General features: G+C 41.9%; 1 protein-coding gene and 1 long non-coding RNA gene across 9 annotated transcripts in view; both read left to right on the top strand.

The window, feature by feature from the left end:
* The window catches only part of LOC119967135 (protein lin-28 homolog B-like), a 349253-nt gene that overhangs the window by 78382 nt on the left and 247721 nt on the right, over window positions 1-23150 (top strand). The gene's annotated exons all lie outside the window — the stretch shown is intronic.
* On the top strand, window positions 5653-10485 carry LOC119967136. Its single transcript, XR_005460925.1, has 2 exons — window positions 5653-5935; window positions 9830-10485. It is a non-coding gene; the product is annotated as an uncharacterized LOC119967136 (long non-coding RNA).

The following is a 23150-nucleotide window of genomic DNA, read 5'->3' as shown; positions in this document are numbered from 1 at the left end:
AAACCAGAGCACCCGGAAGAAATCCATCCAGACTCTAGGAGAATGTACAAACACAAGTCAACAGTCAGACAAGACATGTGCTGCCCATGAAATACCCATGAAAATCATGCACGTTTTCTTCAATGAAACGGTCAGCATGGTGGCGGCGGTTAGCACTGCATCCTCGCAGCGCCAAGGACCCGGGTTCGATCTCAGACGTGGGTCACTGTCTGTGTGGAATTTGCACATTCTCCCTGTGTCTGCATATATCTCACCCCCACAACCCAAAGAGGTGTTGGATAGGTGGATTGGCCATGCTAAATTGCCCCTTAATTGGGGAAAAATAATTGGGTACTCTATTTCAAATTTCTTCAATGAAAGTCTAACTTGTGAAGAGATTTTATTATCATAGTCTTTCACAAGGTTATGGTTTGTTATCTAATTTGGTTAATCTAAACTGGTCTTGATTATCCATAGTACATCAACTCCATTGTATTAGAAATAATGACATGCTAACGATATAAATAAAATAGGGTTCAGATCAAGGCCTCTTCTTTAATTTGTTATTTTCAACACTTAATTTTACGTTCAAAGATATGTGGCAAATAGCAGCTACCTGCAATCGTTATTCCTTGTAAGCAAGAAAGAAATGTTTGCACTCGGTGTTTCACATAACTTTGAAGAACAATACTTTTCACCTTCTTGGTACACATGACAATAAATCTAAGTACACCTTTTGTTATGTTGGCCTCAAAGGTACTTGTTTCCTCTGCCGGTAATCTGAAGTTTCTACCATTTTCTGGCCCCTCCTTATCTCTGTAATCTCCTCAAGCCGTACAGCCCCTTGAGATATCAATGCACCTTTAATTCTGGTTGCTTAAGCATTTTAATCATTTCACCATTGGTGGTTGTGTCTTTAACTATCTGGGTTCTAGGCACTGCAATTCCCTCCCTAAATTTTTCTCCTTTACAACATGCCTTTTAAATCTACATTTTTAACCAAAATTTCGGCCACCTGACCTAAGATCGCCTTGTGTGGCCCGGTGTCATAATTATTTTTTTAAAAATAAATTTAGAGTACCCAATTTTTTTTTTCCCCAATTAAGGGGCAATTTAACGTAGCTAATCCACATAACTTGCACATCATCTTTTCGGGCTGTGGTGTTGAGACGCAAGCGGACACAGGTGAATGTGCAAACTCCACATGGACAATGACCCGGGGCCGGGATCGGACCCGGGTCCTCAGCGCTGTGAGGCTGCAGTGCTAACCACTGCACCACTGTGCTACCCTCCTAATTTGTTTTACAAAAGCCTCTGAAGTGGCTGGGATGTTTAATTGCAATCAAGGCTCTATATAAACAGAAATTTTTCTTGACCTAGTAACAGCCCTGCGAACCGTTCCAAACAATACTTTGAAAATTCTTTAAATCCAGAATAGGTACAGTGAGTGCGTCATTTTGAAAACACAAAAGGGGTTTTATTTTAGCAATGTGTAGTTTTTTTTTGCTCTGAATTATCAGTGAAAATGGTCCATCATCTTTGCATGCATTATTGGTTGGGATATTGGGTTTTCAATGGACACTTCATAGATCTGATATTCTTTTTTTCCTTTTTAATAAATTTAAGAGTACCCAAATCCTTTTTCCAATTAAGGGGCAATTTAAACTGGCCAATCCACTTACCCTGCACATCTTTTTAGGTTGTGGGGACGAGACCCACGCAAATCTTTACTCAGTGGTTAGGGTGTGGAATAGACTGCCTGCTGTGATAGTAGGCACATGGAGCACACCAGAATGACAGGGAGTGGGATAACTTGATCTTGGTTTCGGACAAGGCTCGGCACAACATCGAGGGCCGAAGGGTCTGTTTTGTGCTGCTATGTTCGTAACACCCCGCAATGTGCAAACTCCACAAGGGCAGTGACCCAGTGCTGGGATCGAACCAGGGACCTTCACCACCGTGCTGTCCTCCTAGATCTGATATTCTTGTCTCAGGATATGAACACAACAGTTCCAATTGTGTTTTCTTGTGTTCCGGGTATTGATTTCTGAAAACAGCTTAATTTTGTTTTATTTGTGTTTCCTAGCGTAGCTCCTACAAAATAAAGTGAGAGTTGTATCAACAATTGTCTGAGAAAAATACAGCCCCGTGAGTGATAAAGACTGGCATTTATAGCTTTAAAGTTACATGTTAAAAGTAACTTTGCTGTACACTGCATGTTAAAAGTAGTTTTGATGACCAAATTTTTGTGTGTGTGTTGTTTCTTGGCTTTTCAAATAGTCTTTTTGAGCAAAGCCTCCTTTCTGATATCTCTTTCTTCTCCCACCCATTACTTTTGTTTTCATCAAACCATGTAACTTGTCTAGTCAAGCGAGGCAGGCAGGAAATCTGCATCCCAGCTTTCATTAGTATTACTTCGAAACCAGCCTCGAGAAATTGAGAGATTCAGCAGGTAAAAATTGGTACATATTCTTTGTTTTGTCAGTCAAACACTAGAACTAACATTGGCCATCAATCTGCCAGACCACAATGTTTGTAAGCCCTCCTTTGTATATCAATAGAAGATTACCGAGGACGAGAAGACATTGTAAAGTTATGTAAAGTATGGATCTGGCTTTTAAAAAAAAAAAGATTATTATAGAACAGCTGATCTCAAATCTACATTTAACAGCTATAAGTAAAAGAGCTAAACGCATAGTTGCGGTCAAAATCAATGAATGGATATGGATGGAATTACTCTTGAAGGTCATGCATTTTTTAGTGTCTTCCAAAAGATTATGCTAGCTGCATTTTTAAAAACTTTATTTTGGTTTTAAATTCTGAGATAATAAGCACTTATTTCAGCAGGCAATCGGGGCAATGTTCTTGAAATGATTAAAGAGGATTTCAATCTGATAGATGAAGTGGATCTATTTCCTCTAGTTTTGGAATCCAGAATGAGGACACAACCTTAAAATCAGAGGCAGCTCTTTCAGGACTGAAATAGGGCAATGCTTTTTCAACCAAAAGTGTATCAAAAATGTTCCGCCCCGCCGTGCCACATTTCAGGCTGACCCCACTGGCGGGATGCTCTGTTACGCTGGCTAGTTTCTGTTACGCTGGCTAGTTAATGGGGCTTCCTATTGTGGGGCAGCCCCACGCCATGGGAAACCCCTGGACTGCTGGCAAAACGGAGCACCCCATCGTCTGAGAATTCAGCCCCTGATACTTGCCCCCTGTGGATGATGGGCAAATTGAAATTGGAACATTTCTGTCAGGAAAGGGTATTAAAGGATGGGACAGGGTTGAGAAATAGATCATATACGAGAGTACCCAAGTACTTTTTTCCAATTAAGGGGCAATTTAGTGTGGCCAATTCACTTACCCTGCACATCTTTGGGTTGTGGGGGCAAAACCCATACAAACATGGGGAGAATGTGCGAATTCCACACACCCAGAGCTGGGATTGAACCTGGGACCGTGGTGCCATGAGGCAGTAGTGCTAACCACTGCACCACCATGCTGCCCTAGAAACAGATCATTCATGATCTAATTGAATGGTGGTGGAACAAAATGCAAGGTACTGAATTGGCCTACGTTCCATGTTCCTGGTTGTGGAAGTGTTGCACTATTCAAATTTGGAAGAAGGTTCTCAATAAAGTGTATCATTCTCATGTGTATAGTTAGGTTTAACCATTTAAGATGTAAATTTCTATAGTGAACAGCAGAATATATAAAACTTATATTTTCTTCTTTGGGCATTTATCTCTGAAAGAATACTTAATAGTACTCCACGTGGTATGGAAAAAAAAGTCTGCCTAATCTACCTGCCTCCAATTGAAAAGAGTTTCCTCACAGCAGAACCTTTGGGCAGCATGGTAGCACAAGTGATTAGCACTGTGGCTTCACAGCTCCAGGGTCCCAGGTTCGATTCCCTGCTGGGTCACTGTCTGTGCGGAGTCTGCATGTTCTCCCTGTGTCTGCGTGGGTTTCCTCTTGGTGCTCCAGTTTCCTCCCACAGTCCAAAGGCATGCAGGTTAGGTGGATTGGCCATGGTAAATTGCCCTTAGTGACCAAAAAAGGGTTAGGAGGGTTTATTGGGTTACATGGAAAGGGTGGAAGTGGGGGCTTGGGTGGGTTGGTGCAGACTCGATGGGCCGAATGGCCTCCTTCTGCACTGTATGTTCTATGTCTAAACCGTTCTTGTGTAAACTTTGAGTTAGTAATTAAAATGAAATTGAGCCTACGATAGTGCATAACAGGCTAGATGCAAGAACGATCTTTATTTGAAGGACAAGCTCAAGTATAAGGTATGAACTATTGTTGGTTTGGTCTCATGCCCGCCCCTTTAATTATTTCCTCTTCGCTCTTCTACTCGGGGGAATTCTGAACGAAGAAGCATTTTGCACCCTCTAGATCAGGTTGCAAGCCGTCTTCATCAAAATGAAGGATCTGGAGGCCAGGGAAAATCATTGCTAGAATCACTGTTTTAAGGTGACTGAATAAGTCATTCTGCTTCTATTGCACAGGAATTTTGGATTTTCCAAAATGTTCACTGTTGTAATTAATTTGCATTCGGCAGCCCCACCAATTTTGCTGTAAAACTTGTGCTTTGTTCATTGCCCAATGCCTTCTGTGACCACCAATTGCTATTTTTCTTTTATTTGCCTATTAATAGTCTCCAAATGCTACATTAAAAACCAGAATGCTGCTTGACCTTTGCTACCTTAATTAACTGCCTGCTCATGAATGACTAATATACAGAGCACTGATCCATAATTCTCAAGTGATAGGGGTGAGGAGATGAGACCAATATTATTCAGTTCTTTAGCTTCACAAAGTCTACAATGTATGCATTTGTTTCTAAATTATTTACAAATGGCTTTTGCGTGGTCATTGGATTAAATTCAATAGAAAGATAAAAATTGCAAATGAAGGAAAATAGAAAATGTTCAAATTACACATCTCCCTGAATCAAAAGAAACGGTTACTTTAATTCTGTTTGTATATTGTGTGCTTTCAACATATCCTGTTTTTATTTCATTGTATGGTTAAATTGATTATGGATTTTCTTTTAAATCCAATTTGCCCTCACCCCCCCCCCCCCCCCCCGCCTGGTTTATCTCTGATCACAATCCACATGCCAGCCAACACTTTGTTCTTATCTCCCTGGTCCAAACATAATGCAGCTTTGGCTGGAGCCCTTAAGACCACCCATTACCCTGGTCACTCGATACCGCTATTTATTTAAGAAGCTTGCAGTTGGAATATAGTTCAGGGTGGGGGAGGGGTGGGGCAGTTTCTTTCAGCTAGAGGTTAGTCAAGCCACAGTTAACTGTTAAAAACGAAATATTGTGAAAGTGCCATTGCTTAAAATTCTGAAACAAAATGTCACACTATCATTTCCCGTTTGGAATTCGGCTTCAAAATACCTCTGCAGCGAATGCAGGTAGCCCTGTAATAGTCCTGGCGCAAGATGCAATTCTCGCTCGCATTTTTGATGCATTCAAAAGGTTAAAGTGGGCCCCCATTAAGATTAACCTCGGCCCATTACTGTTTTTTTTTGGCATTCAGACCCACCCTTGAATGGCTGTGGACAGCTAATACCAGGCTTTTGTTTCTTCCGCAGAAAGGCTTTTGAAAAAAAAAGCCAGCAACACTGTTCTCAATCAGAATCACTGGTCTAATCACATGACTTCCCCTTTCAGTGAGTCGCACATACGTTGAGGGTGAATCAGGGAGTTGTATTGCCATTCTGCAATTTCCTTCTGAATTTTTCAATATGTTCGGCAAAATGAAATGCAACCGCAGTAACTCTCCAAAGACCTGCAACACGGAGAAACTAGCTACAGTAGTTTGGCTTCGAGGACATACAGCTGGTTACACTAGCTGCAGGTTATCAATTGACTAAAAGTAACTGAGACACTGATTTAACAGATTTATTTCGCTTTGACATGCTATTCGCCTTTTTTATAAGGTTCGTTACATGTTGCAAAATAATCTTGCCGGGAGAGCTCTCAAGTGATGGGAATGGATGGGGGACTTTGGAGGAGGGGGGAGGGGTGGAAGAGAAGGGCCGAATGGCATCTTCCTGTTTCGATTTCCATTTCCATGTTTCCTCCCTCTCTGGGATGGAGACTGAAGCCACCGATGGCTTCGAGCATGTCGTTTAAACCAAAAACTGGAGATTGAAAAATGAAAATTATTTTTACACTGGTCAGTACTGAGGGGGGTCCGGCTCCCAAAGATCTGGGTTAACAATTTAAAGAGCAATTCAAGTAGGTACCATCCACTCGGCGGTGGTTGCATGATCACTGAACTTTTTGTTATCTTTAAAATCACAAGTTTTGAAGAAAAAAAAGTCAGGCTAACATGCTCTCGAACGAAGCGTTTCAAATGGGGCGCTAATTTAACTAACGCCGCTTGGTGCACACATTCGTCCCAGTCGGTAGGCACAGATTGCAAAGCGCAGAAAGTAGCAACTTTGAGTTATACTGTCGGCTGTGACCCGCCAGCGCAGAGCACGTGAGAAAGATGTTTCGCAATCCGGCAAACTTGCGAATGTTTTGAAAGTATAAGTGAAAAGTGTCAACTTTCTTGTAACATTTAAAACCAAATAGGCAGAAGGGTTTTATAAAATGCCCAGGAGGTCTGAAAATCATTTTGATAGGAATTCACATTGCTCGGATTCAGTTAGTTCTGGGGGTCAGATTGCCTACGTGCGGCTGAAACCGCTTTGGACTAGTATAGTGAAAGTATGAGTACTTTACGCTAAATGCCTGAAGACTTGTCGATCTGGCGTTCGATTATAGATTCTTTGGCATGTTATTTTACCTGATAGAAATTTTTGTTTTAAACAATTTTGTAAGTTCTGAGAAACATGAATGGGATATTCTGCAAATAGATTTGGCCACTGAATATTATAAATTGTGTATTTGTTGCTCTGAAATTAGAATTGCATATTTAATTTTCTTAAATTTCAATTTTTCTCTAAGATTATATTTTTTGTACTGCTGGCCAAAATATTTTAAATTCGACCTATTTTTGGGAGCATAAGTGTATTGTATCATTTAAAAATATCTAATTTCATTAATGTTTTTCTAAAAGCACAAATAACGTGTGTGTGTGTATATATATATATATATATATATAGAGAGAGAACCTTTCATGTCCTTGGGTTTTCCCTAAGTACTTAACAGACATTAATTACCTTTGAAGTATAGATGCTATTCTATAGGCAAACACAGCAGTCAGTTTGCACAGGTCCTGCAGGCAACAAGTAAGGGAAATGGTCTGTTTATCTATTTTGACCATGGTGGCTGCAATATAATTATTAGCTGGGGCACCAGTAAAACTATTCCTTGCTATCCTTCAAACATGGGATTTTTTGCATTTAAGTGAATGGCTGCCCTCTGCACTGCTCTAAAGCCAGCGTGCTCTCAGAGCTACACTAATGTATCAATCCAGATTGTCCCGTGTGCCCAGTCCAATTGACTGAACATTTCTGTTTTTGGTATGTGGGTTTCACTTTTGTACAAAGTGAAATTAAACCGAGAATAGTTACTGCACCAGTAGAAGTTCTGTCTTCATTGGTTACATGCTTCTTGTGATATATTCATGATGTTTGAAAGTTGCAGTTTTCAGTACTTGTAAGACTGTTCGGTTGTGTAGCCAAGCTCCCTGAACCTCTACCTATCTACCTCGCTTTCCTCCTTTTCAGATAATCCTTAAAACCAACTCTTTGACCAAGCTTTTGGCCATTGGTTTCATACTGCGTTTTGCAATGCTCCTCTGAAGCACCTAGAGTCATCATTTTATTATGTTAAATGAGCTATATATGTACAAGTTATTGTTAGAGCCGTTTTGTCCAGTAAGATGCTTGCCAAGCATATGGCAATTGATCTTAATATTTGTGACAGAATGCAACTGAGAATAGATGTTATTTTCAAAAATATTTTTGGGGAATATTGTGTTCTTTTAAGACTGTGTGTAAATTATTTAAGTTGGCGACAGGTTACTAGAGACCCTTTGGGAGGTTCAAAACATGAAAGGAGGTACAAGTAAATAGGTTGGATCTAACGGTTACATTCTTAGATAAGTTGAGTTGGTTTGAATATAGAATAATAATATGGAAGGGTAGCCAGGGACAAGAAATATTTCACATCTTACAAGAGTTTCACGGGTATACAGAAATGACATTTTATTGACCCAAAAACAGGCAAAATCAAAACATGAAATGTTATAGATTGGAAGGATTTGAGTTTCAAAGAGGTGTGAGAACAATGGAATCTGAGATAGAAAAGGGAACAAGGTATTTTGGAATTACTGTGGAGAGCTTTGGAATCATTGGCTATGTGGGCGAAGGCCTGCTTAAAAACAGCTCTGGGCTGGGAGAAGGTGCAGTTTGAATCCACCCAGTCAACCAAAATCAGACTTGCTTCTGACGTGTCTTGGAATTTCACAGCAGAGTGGAAAATGGTTTGAGAGGACGCGTGGTATCTCTCTTTATTAAAAAGATACAATTTGTCTTTGGGTAATATCACTAGATTCCTATAGTTTAAAACATTCACAAGGGATTGTTGCCTGGGGGTTGTTTATTTGTGGGTCTGACCAAGTAGGGAGTCATTTGGGCAGAATATCTTGTAAGACTAATTTTAACTGTGTAACTGTAATCTTGTGTGGTTACATTTTCTATTCTTGTTAATAAACCTGTTACTGGATTTCTTGCTACTAAAATCAGTACATTTTAATCTCATTTTCAGAATACAAAGAAAAGGTACACAACCAAGCTTGCTTCTGGGATTGGTTTGGTCAGCAATTAACATCTGCTGCAGTCATATTATAACACAAATAAGGATGCAGTATCAATAAAACAAGGCACAATCTTTTGGAAATAGGTTTGATGCTTTAAACCGTCAGCAGCCAAATCTATTACACTTACTGCCAGAGCCTCAGATGAGCATTTTGTAATCCAACTGTTCTGAAAACCTTACAGTATACACTTTCAAACGGTGGTGACAATCTTTTATTGGAGTGTTCTGTTTCTGACGGTGTGCACCAGTTTACATCTAGTCAGAATTGATTTATTGGGGGGGATTCAGGGTTGAAACGGATCGACAAATCTCTATGCATTAGATTCTGTACTTGCCGAGTCTTGGCTTGCTTATGCTCTGTTATTTCTGGTCATCGTGTCTGGAGATTTGATAGATTTTTGAATCGCGGCTAACCTTATGTAATTTCAGTTTTAAGCCTATTCCTTTCAATTGCTCATTCGACAAATCTATTAAGATGAAGGATAAGCACATTTCAATGTGGTGGTGCTGCCCCAGCTTGCCAAAATTGCACATTTTAACCTGGATTTTTAACCTGGATTGGCAGCCATGTGGTGCTCTGTTTCTTAAGCATCTTGACAGTTTTCCGAACTGCCAACTGCGAGCTAAACAAAAGCAAGTTCTTTAGTTGGCACACAGTGGATGTACCACCTTATTTCCCAAGAAAAATTGGAAGTAACTGGACTATTACCTTTCTAAAGGCTGCTCCTGCTTGTTCCGAGTGGTCCTGCAGATCTAAATGTGTTAATCCTTGCTCAATTAGTGATGGACAACAACGAGCAAAATAGCCAGCGTCTGACACCCATATTCATGTCCTCTGCTCAACACACCTCAATATTGTATGGCACTAAAAATGAACATCAATGCAGCACATGTGGTGACCATATTGGAGAATACTGTCTTAGACTAGACTTCCTGAGGCTGTTACAGTGAAATTGTGATGAGTCAATCTCGGATGAGAGGACATTCTAAAGAAGAGAATCTGAGCTCTGAAGAAGAGCAATACAAACTCAATGTTAACTTTGTTCCTCTCTCCACAGATGCTCCCAGACCTGCTGAGTCTTTCCAGCATTTTCTGTTTTTACATTGAAGTCATCAACCATTCTCATCAACAGCATAGCAAATCCCATAGAATGATGCCTGTGAAATTCCACACTTAATTCTGGATTAGACAAACTTGCCTAAGCTTGTCATATGACCAGAGTGCAGTTTGACGGAAGTCCAAAATCATGAAGATCTGGACAAGCCATCAGTTGACATTGTGATCCCCCTCTGAAAGGACAGCAAAAACTGGAGTATGGCTAAACCCTGTGAGAAATGGGTTATGACTGCAAAATATGTGGAGAACAAGACAGCACAGGGCATGGCCAACCCAATGATAAGGCACATTTTGCTCGCCTGTGGGAGGCTGGGATGGAAATCCCAGCAGAGACAACCTTGGAAACTTAACGTGGAGGTGGACAATGCTGTACGCTGTATGACGTAACTGGCACATGATGCGATCGTAGATTCTTCAACAAGGAGGTAGTTGACCCTGAAGAGTCTGATGAACAAATACATTCACAAGGATTAAGAGTATACCGAGGTTTTTCTAGAACAAACTCTTGACCATTTTCAATGCTAATATCTGTCCTTTTTACAAGGTCAGGTCATTATAAGATGTGTACAAATTAAGTAAAGATTTTTTCGCACACTACTTTTACTGTATTTTTATTTTGCATTTGAATCTTTTTCACATTGTCTTTGTAGGCATAACTGGTTACGTCGAGACTCAACATGTAGGAATGGGGCCACCTCTCGTACCACTTAACATGGACTTGTGGGTGGATCCCATGGGACTAAACTCGATGGGTTTGTTACTCAGAAATAATCTGTTTCAAAATAAAGTTTGAATTCAATGCCATAATAAGAGACTGTGAAATTTGGCCTGATGCAACTGTTTCAATCCAGAGGGAATACAAAAACATTATTGACTTTCCACGCTGAAGCCTGAATATTGAAGATATTACGGTACCAATTTGAAGAATGCATTGGAGTGCTCACCTGTGTCCTGGCCAATATTTATTCCTCAACAAATATCCCAAAACCAAAATATCTAGTCATTATCACATTGCTGCTTTTGGTGCTTGTGTGTAAACTGGTTGCCTGCGTTTCAGCACTTTTGGGGGAGGGGGGGAGGGGGGGGGGGGCGAGGGGAGGGGAGGAAAGTACCTCATTACGTGTAAAGTGCTTTGGGATATCTTGGTGCTACGCAAGTGCAAACCTTTCTTCTTTCACTATTTCCTGCTCGGAATGCTGATGTTGGGTAAGCCACAATAGGCTCCAAGTTAAGCTAAGAGCTACTGCTGCTTCATGCCGGTTCAAACATGCCTCCACATCAAATGCAACTTCCCCTCTTAGTTTTCTTTTCATAATGCTTTTAAAATAAATAATAAAAACAATTAAGCGGCAATGTAGTGTCGCCAATCTACCTGCCTTCCACATTTTTGGGTTGTGGGGGTGAGACCCATGCCGACACGGGGAGAATGTGTAAACTCCACACGGACAGTGACCTGACAAGCCAGCAGTGCCCCCCCTTTCTTTTTATCATCCTGACTATGAATTGTGATTGACAAAAGCCACAACTGTATAATAACCATCTAAATACAATATGGTACTCAACCATATGTTCCATACTGTGGAATTTGTTAAAACTTTTCACTAAATTATCTCTATTTTAACTCTGGTTTCCCTGCTCCACGGCTGCAGGAGAGCACATGGGCAAGATTTTCTTCCAGGCTTTTCCCAGTTCTACATTGGCACGGCCACAAGGGAGTGCACAAGACAACAATAACGTTCATTTATATTGAAAAATGCTCCAAGACTCTCGTGTTGAGGAATCTTCCGATCAATTTCCTTTCTCCCTTTTGAGAGGTTTGTGTTAAATTTCTTTTTAAAAGAATCCAATTAATTTTTTTTCCAATTGGGGGCAATTTAGCGTCGCCACTTCACCTACCTTGCACATCTTTTTGCGTTGTGGGGTGAGACCCACGCAGACACGAGGGAATTTGCAAACTACATGGACAGTGACCCGAGGCCGAGATCGAACCCGGGTCCTCGGTGCCATGAGGCAGCAGTGTGTTTGTGTTAAACTTGATGCTGTATCTCTATATTGACGGAGCTGAGGTTAGACAATCGAGCATCGTGAAGCTATAGATCAGTACAGCACTGAAGGAGGCCATTTTACCATTTGAGTCTCTGTGGCTCTTTTGAAGGACAATCCAGTTATGGAGGATGATGAGCATAAATAATAATAATCTTTATTACTTGTCACAAGTCGGCTTGCGTTAACACCGCAATGAAGTTACTGTGAAAATCCCCTCATCGCCACACTGCGGCACCTGTTCGGGTATACACGGAGAATTCCGAATGTCCAGTTCACCTGACGAGCACGTCTTTCGGGACTTGTGGGAGGAAATGGAGCACCCGGAGGAAACCCACACAGGCACGGGGTGAACATGCAGACTCCACACAGACAAATCTGTGGCTTGCTACAATGTACTAGCACAGATTAATACTGTCCAAGTAATCAGCACTGAATATAATCTGAAGAGTCTTGACTTGATCTTTGGAGAGCATACAACAATTTGTATATCTTTAAATAGAACTGATTTAGTAATGGAACTGCTTTCATGGCACAGTAATGTTTTTTCTATTGATTTTGTAACCTTCAGTCTTCATTATGTTGGGTATGATGTTTAGTAACTTGTACACAAAGTCACATTAAATTGAAAATTCTTTTCCACAAGTTTCTATGTTTTTGCTTATCGAGAATTCATAAACCATCTAAGATATTTTGCATACATAAAGTATGAAATTTGCCCAAAGCATACATTTGGTTTTTATTCTGTATTTCTGTTGGCATTGAACTGTTGCAACACAAAGCAAAGAGGAAGGACTGTAAATATTGTCAAATTTGACATTTTTAAAAAGAAATAAAAACAGATGGAAGCGAAACATGATACAGTTTAACCAGTGGGGTGGTGAAAGAGCAAACTTGCATTTATATTGCACTTCTTACAGTCTCACCATACCCAAAGTGTTGATGTACTTTAGAGTTAGCCTAGTTAAGAACTGGATTAAGAATGTTAAGTATCAAATTGGGAATCATTTTTTCCACACAAGGGTAAGAGATATGTGGAATGCTTGCAACAAAGGCTGTGCATGCTGACTCAGTCAAATATTTCAAGATTGAGGTTTGTAGATTTTTGCAAAGCAAGGGCATTGAGGGATATGGAGAAAAGGTGGGTAAATAGTATTGATGTACAGATCACCAGTGATGAAATAGACTGGTGAACAGAGTTTGAGAGGACGAATTAACTCTTTATTTCTCGGCTCCTATGTAATTATTATAATTGATTCATGCCCAGCAGCAAATTAATGCATATCACAGTTCCCTCCAAGCAGCAATGGGATGTAGATAAATGAGCAAATGATCTGTGTTGGCGTTGCTGATGGAAGCATGAATGTGTGTAGGCCAGGGCATTATCTATTCTTTGAATAGTGCCACAGGAGCTGTTGCATCCACCTGAGAAAGCTTGGTTGACAGCTCAGCTGAAAGATGGCAGCTCTGGCAAATAAACAGCCGTGCACCAACCATATACAATATGCTGGAAACATATGTGGGCAAATGGAGAACTTGATGCTTCAGCTGTGAATCCATCTTGTAGCTGCTGTGTGTTTCCAACAGATTTTGATGCTCAAATCCAAATTTCCAGATGTTCGCTGCTTTGCTCTTTTATGACCATAGTGGAGGTGATCAGAAGAATGATTGATTGGAATTTTCAGTTCCAGGTCGCATATTCACTGAAAGTTACTTTCATTTTAAGTTCTGCTCATTTTGACGACAAGTAAATGGTCGGGTGCAGCAGTATGTGAAACAGGTATCAAAGATGCTGTCAGAACTTTATTTTGTACAAGGAGGCAAAGTTACAATTATGAATTCAGGCAACGATAATTAATGCTGGACTTTGTGGAGGGAGGGAGAGGGATGACATCTGGCAGATGAAGCAGGGTCGACAACAAAAGGCACAAGAAGTTAGACTTGAATATTTACTTGAAGCAGCGCAACATGGTCGTCGTCTCTGGCAGGCCAGCAAATGGTAAAATGTGCTGAAATAGAGTGAGGGTTTTTAGTGTTGAAACTGGGGGTGGGGGCAGGGGGAGGATCAGCCACATTGAAGGGATCAACAGGTGAAGTCCTGAGAAACATTTTTTTCTGGTAGACGTTGTTCCATATTGGCCTGCATTGTCACCAACTCACCTGTGAACCTATGCTCCTTTGTTGACATTTTTACCCTTGAGTACAAGGGACACACTTCTGCTGCTATGCAAAACGCGTGATTGAATCATATGTAACAGTGTTATATTTTATTTTTTAAAATAAATTTAGAGTGCCCAATTATTTTTTCCGTTTCAGGGGCAATTTAGCGTGTGTAATCCACCTATACTGCACACCTTTTAGGTTGTGGGGGTGAGGTGCATGGAGACACGGGGAGAACATGCAAACTCCACATGGACAGTGACCTGGGGCCAGGATAAAATGCGGTACTCTGCACCGTGAGGCAGCAGTACTTACCACTGCGCCACCATGCCGTCCAACAGTGTTATATTTTTAATGCATTTGCATCACAACATTGTCTGGTTATTCCTCTGAGATCCGGGCAAAATGTAGTTGTCTCTCTGACCTTGGTCCAAATGCTACATTCATTTCACTGGTTTAATTTGAAATCTTAGATTATGTACTCTATTTAAAAAAATATATATTTTTATTCCCTTTTTCACATTTTCTTTCAAATTTACACACACCAATGAACAATAAACAGTAACAAATACGTTGTCAAACCCTTTATCAACAACAGCCTGCTTGTTAACATAAAAACACAAAACAAGAAGGAATCGGGAAACCCCCATAGTTACCGTTAACTCATATGTTCTCTCCCCCCCCCCCCCCGATGTTCGATGTAATCCAATCCTAGAAAGTGCATAATGCAAAACAACCATGACTTGTAGAACCCCTCCGTCCTTCCCCTCAGTTCAAACTTAACCTTCTCAAGAGTCAAGAATTCTAACAGGCCCCCTGTCACGCCAGGGCACAGGGTGGAGAGGTTACTCTCCATAACAACAGGATCTGCCTTCTGGAGATCAACAAGGCGAAGGCTACAACATCTGCCTCCGCACCCATTTCCAACACCGGCTGGTCCGACACCCCGAATATGGCCTACCTAGGTTCCGGGTCCAGTTTCACATACACCACTTTAGAGATTACCCTAAATTTTAGGGTAATCTCCCTCCAGTAATCCACCAGCTTTGGGCAGGACCAAAACATATGAACATGGTTTTCAGGCATCTTCCACCTCCTCAAAGAGTCAGCTCATCCTCGCCCTTGTGAGGTGTGCTCTGTATGCCACCTTCAGCTGTATCAGCCCCAACCTCGCGCACGAGGTCGAGGCATTCACTCTCCGGCGCACCTCACACCAGAACCCCTCCTCCATGCCCAACTCTTCCTTCCACTTTGTTTTGATCCCTTCCAACGGTGCCTTCCTCTTCCAAAATTGTCCTGTAAATTGCCGACACTACCCCCTTCTCCAGTCCCCCTGTCGTCAGCATCTCCTCCAGCAATGTGGAGGCCAGCTCCCACTGGGAAGCTCTGTATCTCCTTCCTAACAAAATCTCGAACCTGCATGTATCTAAACATTTCCCCCTGCTCCAGCCCGTATTTCGCTCCCAGCTTCTTCAATCCTGCAAACCGACCCCCAAGAAACAAATCTTTTAGTGTCGTAATTCCCTTCTCCTCCCATCTCCAAAAATTTCCATCCCACTTCCCTAGTTCAAATCTGGGTTCCCTGAATTGGCATTTAGATTATATGCTCTTATTTTGGGATATCCAAGAGCTGATTTCTGTTTATTGTTGGGCTTTCTTTTTTGCAGTATCCAGTGCACATAGTGGGGAAAATTGTTTTGATGCCGGCATGTAGAAAGTGGGACTGTCCTAGAAATGGAGGACTCGGAAGCTACTTGGTAATATATAATTGATGAGAGCCAGAGCTTAAACTCTTAAACCACTCCCAGTTATCAGATTTCTGGTTCTTTTTGATAAATTCAAATTAGGCCAACCATAAATTTTAAATGACAGGTCTCTAAAACATTGTGTTTGTTTGAAGGCCATGGCTTAAAACCATAAACAAGCTTCAGTTAACTTGTGTCTTCCTCTTTTATGATGACTATGTAGATTTCTTTCTGGTTGCTTTTTTTTTTAATAAACATTTTTTGAGGTAATTTTTGGTATTATAACAACGCAATGTACATGAAACTATAAACATAGTGCAAAAGCTGTCTCCCTCCCATACAGGTCCCACCTTTACTAACCCCCTACTCTAAGCTAAACTAACCCCCCCCCCCCCCCCCCCCCCTTTCTGCTGATGATTAATTTTTCGCAAAGAAGTCGACAAACGGTTGCCACCTCCGGGCGAACCCTTGCAGTGACCCTCTCGAGGCGAGCTTAATTTTCTCCAAACAGAGAAAGCTAGCCAGCTCTCCGACTTCAGGGGCTTTGAGTCCCTCCAAGCTAATAGTATCTGTCTCCAGGCTACCAAGGAAGCAAAGGCCAGAACCTCTTCCGCTTTCTCCTCCTGGATTCCCAGGTCTTCCAACACCTGAAAATCGCCACCTCTGGACTCAGCGCCACCCTCGTTTTTAACACCGTGGACATGAGTCCGCAAACCCCTGCCAAAATCCCCTAAGCTTCGGACATGCCCAAAACATGTGGACATGGTTCGCTGGTCCTCCTACATATTTTGCACACCTGTCTTCCACCCCAAAGAATCTGCTCATCTGGGCCACTGTCCATGTGAGCCCGGTGAACGATCTTAAATTGTATAAGGCTGAGCCTGGCACATGTTGCGGGCGCGTTGACTCTACTCAACACGTCCGCCCATAGACCATCCTCTATCTCTCCTCCCAGCTCCTCCTCCTCCTCCCACTTCAGCTCCTTGGTCTGCGTCGTCTCTGACCCCATTTGTTCCTTGTAAATGTCCGAGACGCTCCCTTCTCCTACCCACCCTCTGGAAACTACCCTGTCCTGAATCCCCCTTAGCGGTAGGAGCGGGAAGGTTGACACCTGTTTACGTAGGAAGTCCCACACCTGCAGATACCTGAATTTGTTTCCCCTCGTCAATCTAAACTTCTCCTCCAACGCCCTCATACTTGGAAAGCTCCACTCTATAAACATATCCCCCATCCTCTCAATCCCTGTTCTCCACCATATCCGGAACCCCCCCCAATCCATACATCCCGGGGCAAACCGGTGATTATTACAGATTGGGGACCAGACTGATGCTCCCACATGTCTCCTCCATTGCCCCCAGACTCTCGGGGTCGCCACCACCACGGGGCTGGTGGAGTACCGTGCCGATGGGAATGGCAGAGGCGCAGTTACCAACGCCCCCAACCTGGTGTGCTTGCATGAAGCCGCCTCCATATGCTCCCATGCCAACCCCTCCCCCACCACCCACTTCTGATCATGGCTATATTTGCCGCCCAGTAATAGGTATTAAAATTTGGCAGCGCCAGCCCACCCTCTCCCCGGTTCCGCTCAAGCATTACCTTCCTTACCCGCAGGGTCTTGCCCGCCCAAACAAAGCCAGAGATCACTTTGTTGACCTGTTTAAAGAAGGACCACGGAATAAAGATGGGGAGATATTGAAATGAACAGGAATCTCAGGAGGACCTTCGCCTTCACAGTCTGCACCCTCCCAGCTAATGACAACAGGAGCGTGTCCGAAAATCGTCCTTCATTTGCACTGAAAATCGTCCTCCATTTGGACTGAAAACCGTCCTTCATTTGGTTCTGGTTGCTTTTTACAACTGGCATAAGTGACTTCTTATATCGGAGCCTCCACAACGGTGTTCATTTGTGTGACGGGTTTAGAAGCCAGCTAGGTTATTACCCCTGGTAGCTCAGTGACTAAATGCATGGCCTGCGGTGGTACTGAGCCTAGATTAAGATGGTTTCAAATTCAATCGCTTATGGGGGTTGACTGATCTGATCTGATTTTAACAAGGGCTGTGATGGAAGCATGACAGTTAAACAGTTTCCGAATGTTTAAAAGAAGAAGGAAGTGCAACCAGACTTTGTGCCCTCCATAACTGTATGGTGACTCCCACACATGTCTATTAAGTGAGGACCAGATTGGCTTTGACTGTGAAGACTTCAAGCGTGTACTGTAAACAGTCACTCTTCAGGATCACACATGGAAAAAATAGAGTGGTATATTGGTAGGAATGGAGAGCACTGACTATTGAATCAAAGCTGGAAACCATTCGATGCTAGTAATGCTCAACAAACACCAGTGAGGTTAATGAGAAGTTGATTGGTTTTGATTCTGTTACGGACAGAATATGTGTGGCCTTTTTGTATGAAACACCTGTACACACGTGTGATTTTTTTTTTTCCTACTTTAAAATAATTTACAGCGGTTGGCTTTTTGATGAGATTCAAAATAAAGGAGGTAATTTATTATATCTCAGTTGCCCCAAATTGAAAGCATCTCAATCACTCATCTCACACATCTGCAAAGATTACATACCGATTAATTTAAAATCGTATGGAATTTACAACTCCGTCTTTATGTCGAAGTAGGCCTGATGTCATCTTTCTTAAGTTCATTCTTTTGGTGGAGTGAAGATCTTGTAGAAGCAAAGGATTCCCTTGAAAATATGACACCTCTTGTGAACAAATAACTGAGAGATTGGTTCTCAGTTGGACTTAGAAGCTGGAGCATGCATTAGAAGACTTTCAGCTATGATTGTTCAGATGTTTCAAATATTTCTTGGCGTTTTGATAGTTGTCTGATGTTTTTGCTTTGTTTAAGATATTTTAAACTCCAGTGACTGAAAGTTAGTTTCAGTCACATGACTGCAGGGTTGACATTTCTGCGTTCCAGACTACCACGATACAATAGCAGTTGAAAATGGTCATTTGTTCTTATCTCTGCTCCAGCCTGAGCTCAAACATTACCATTTTGCTCAATAGTCCAGAGGTCCCATATTCCTCAAACGTTGGGTCATCCTTAAACAATGAGATAAGTAAACTTCAACAATGGCTGCAAAGTACCCTTATTCAGATTCATGTTTAACTACATGTTGGCCACAGAATTGAATACTGTCCACAGTTTAAATGCCCATAGTTGCAGCCACCTTAGCAGATTTAGTGGCCAATTTCACAAAGGATGGTCTGATCCAATATCCTTATGCCTGCAGTGAACATGACTCTTATATTGAGTTGACTGAGGCACTGGGAGAACTTCAGCTTTTCTGAGTAGTCCTGTAGAATTTACAGGCAGATGACATCTTTGTTTTAAAAAAAAATTATTTTTTCCAATTAAGGGGCAATTTAACGTGGCCAATCCACCTAACCTGCACATTTTTGGGTTGTGGGGGCGAAACCCACGCAGACACGGGGAGAATGTGCAAACTCCTCACAGACAGTGACCCAGGGCCGGGATTCGAACCCAGGTCCTCAGCGCAGTAGGCAGCAATGCTTTCCATTGTACAAATATTACAATGTACATTGTACATTGTACATTGTACTGTGCCACCATGCTGCCCCATGACATCTTTGTTTTGACCTTTCACATGGACAGTACTGCCAACCACACAGCAGATTGAGTACTGCATTGGTCATCTGCCTGCTTTTCAGTCCTAACGAGGGGTTGAATCCATATCTTCCCACCCTCGAGGAAAGTGTTATCAACCAAGCAAATCTAGCATCTGTAATTTGAATTATTAGTACAGAACTTTATTTCCTGGGGAAAAGGGTTATAATCATCCGACCGAAAGCTTAAAATAATTATATTTCTATGAAGTCTGGTAACTGCCTTGGATCATGTCAGCTTCACCAAATGGCATTGTGTAGAATTACATGAGTGACAAAATGAAAATGGACTATTCAGCTGCGTTCGTGTTTTATCTTGCAAATGAGCAGCAATTTCATCCTGTGTGTTTATATCCCACTATTCCCTTTTCCTTCAATTACCTGCCTAATCTATTGTTAAATTTGTCATGATCTCTGCTTCTTTTATCAGTAGTGCATTTCATTTTCTCTCAACTCTGGAATTAAAAATGCCTCCCCAGAGGATAGCAGGCCCCTGGAGGATAGAGACTGCAGAAGTGGACAGACACAACAAGATAGATTACTGTAGATTAGTGTGAAGTGATGTATTTCATAGAATAATATAGCCGAGAAGGCGGACATTTGTACCTGTGACTTTGGAGTACCTGTGACTTTGCGAGGAAGGCTGTTACCAGCTGAATGGTACAATTTTAAAGGACGTGCAGGACAAAGACTTGGGGAGTTTAATTGCACAAATCTTTGACAGTGGCAGGATAAGTTGATTAAGGTAGAAAAGTTACTAAAAAAAGTTATATTCTTTTAATGTAGTAAATCATTATTCTGCTTAAAAAGTGGGATGTTTCTTGTTTAAAACAGTCAGACATTGGTAAATGGAGCAACACCTGCCCCTAAAAATAATACAGAATGTTGTCTTTGGGGACCTGCAGTGAAAAAGCCTGAACAGTCATTGATGAATTACCAAATTTTGTACAATGGAAAGAGGTCTGGTGCACTTCTTTTGTATGTCTCATCAGGTAGTTATATTAATATGTAGACTCTAAAAATGAAGGTTGTAGGCAGAGACACTATATCGCTGATCAATCGGTTTTCTATGCAATACTGTTGTAGTGAACTGTCTGTCGGAATCTAGCTTAATTCATTGCAAATGTAAACAGTTTGGCTATTGAAATATTCTTTGAATTGTTCTACCCAAAAATGATTACAAGGTTTTTAAAAATAAATTTTAAAATAAGTACCAAATTATTTGTTTCCAATTAAGGGGTGATTTAGCGGGGTCACCTACCCTGCACATCTTTTTGGGTTGTGGGGATGAGACCCACATAGACACTGGGAGAATGTGCAAACTTGACACAGACAACCCGGGGCCGGGACTGAACCTGGGTCCACGGTACCGGGAGGCAGCAGTGCTAAACACTGTGCCACCCATTAGGTTAGTATAATTGCAATGTTAGCTACAATGGAAATTGTAACTATAATTCATTTTATCCTCCATATGCTGTTATCTCTGTCTTCATGTAACCATTGAAACTGAAAACTTTCACTTGTAAATCATGTGACAACCTCTTCCCATATTGAAATGAACCACATGATCTGTTTTCTGCTCTGCTCTGTATGAAGTCAATTCCTATTACCATGGTGTTAAAAAGGAATACTTTCTTTGTGACATGCAAAAAAAAAATGTTGGAATATTTATGGATGACAAATGTTGACTCCTAATAGCTCGATTGAATGTCATTCCCCAACCTGATCAAACTAAAGAAGAAGATGCCTTTTCTTTAGTTGGCAGTGCACAGTGCCTTCATCAGATTTGCGAATGTCCAAGGGGAAGAAATGGCATGATGTCTCAAACTGGTCCGGGTTTTCTCCTTGCTGACACTCCCTAACACAAGACAGGTCAGATCATACACCTTCCCATTTTCACTTCACAGATGATAAACTGGTGGTTGTGGTTGGGTAGTCTCCTGATGGGAAAAGCAATCACAGACGTACACGCATTGACTGGAAAATTGGTTGTCACAACTGTATTATGTCTGGAGTAGAAATAGCTGAAGGTGCATAAAAGACATATAGAATCCCTACAGTGCAGAAGGAGGCCATTCAGCCCATCGAGGTCAAAAGACCACCCTGCCTACGCTCAATCCCCTGCCCTATTCCTGCAACCCACCCAAAGGGACAATTTAGCATAACCAATCCACCTAACCTGCACATCTTTGGACTGGGGGAGGAAACCGGAGCACCCGGAAGAAACTCACACAGACAACCTCCATCCACACAGACAGTCACCAGAGGTCGGGATCGAACCCGGGTCCCTGGCGCTGTGAGGCAGTAGTGTTAACCACTGTGCCGCCAAAGCCGTGACACTGGGACCTTATGCAATCATCTGAGAGGGGCAGACAGGGCCTCAGTTTAACTCCTTATTTGAAAGAAGGATGTTCTGACACTCCCTGAGACAAGGAATGTTGGATGTGATTTTTGTCCTCATGTCCCTGGATTGGGACTTGAACTAACAACCTTCTGAATCAGAAGTGAGAGTGCTACCCACTGAGCCACAGCTGACACGATAAGACAATGGGCTGGATTCTTGGTCGTGCCTGCCGCAAGATCGCCATGGGCTGGATGTAGACCATGTAAAGGTCCAAAGACCTCGGGCTGGAATTTCCGGTCACCGGGCGAGGGCAGCCAGAGAATCCCACCCAATATGTGTGTGATAATCGATTTTTATTAGTAGATTTTTATTAGCAGTAAATCACCTTGGGCAGTATTTAGCAAAGTAAGTGCAATGCCTTGAGTTAACTGAGTCTCCATCAGAAAGTATCATGGTTACCTAGTTGCATTGCACCTTGTTCAACTTCTGTCACCAGGAAATATTTAAGTCATGTAGGTGGCAGGGGGACGAGCCCTGTAAACTTCAAAGGAAGTGACTTGAGAGGGTTCCTCTTGCACTAAGAACAAGGATTTTTTTTTTTTTTTTAATAAATTTAGATTAGCCAATTATTTTTTTCTAATTAAGGGGCAATTTTAGCGTGGCCAATCCACCTACTCTGCACATTTTTGGGTTGTGGGGGCGAAACCCACGCAGACACGGGGAGAATGTGCAAACTCCACACGGACAGTGACCCAGAGCCGGGATCGAACCTGGGACCTCAGCGCCGTGAGGCGGTTGTGCTAACCACTAGGCCACCGTGCTGCCCTCACTAAGAACAAGGATGATTGAAAGAGAAATTTGAACTGACGTTCAAAGGACATCATTATCTGAAGATAGACCTTCAGGCAAGGAAATGAAAATTGGAAGCATGAAGTTAGTCAGTTGTCTACTTGATGAATTGGATGATTAGGAGAGGGAAACTAGCTGTCTGCTCTGGATCGATGAGAAGTAACGTCATCTGTACAGAACTTGTAAAGCTACATTTTAAGGTGAACCTGAACTCCCTGCGCATGATTGGGCACAATGTGAGTTGAGTGTGCATGCACAGATCTTCCTTCAAGTTGGTGTCAGGTGAGGGAGGAGGAGGGCCCAATCAGTCAGGAAGCATAAGCTTTATCTTGTCGGGTTCAAGTTCACTTTTTCAGTTTGGTAACTGACAACGGATAAGGAGGTGAACGTGTTCAAATGTCTTTAGGAAGCTCTGCCGCAACATCTGTAAAGAAATTCAATGTAGAAGTCACAAGAATAAATCGCACTCCACATT

The sequence above is a fragment of the Scyliorhinus canicula genome, chromosome 6, assembly GCF_902713615.1.
Source record: "Scyliorhinus canicula chromosome 6, sScyCan1.1, whole genome shotgun sequence".
In the NCBI taxonomy this organism is placed as follows: domain Eukaryota; kingdom Metazoa; phylum Chordata; class Chondrichthyes; order Carcharhiniformes; family Scyliorhinidae; genus Scyliorhinus; species Scyliorhinus canicula.
The sequence above is the reverse complement of the archived record's forward strand: the minus strand, read 5'-3'. Positions and strand labels throughout refer to the sequence as shown.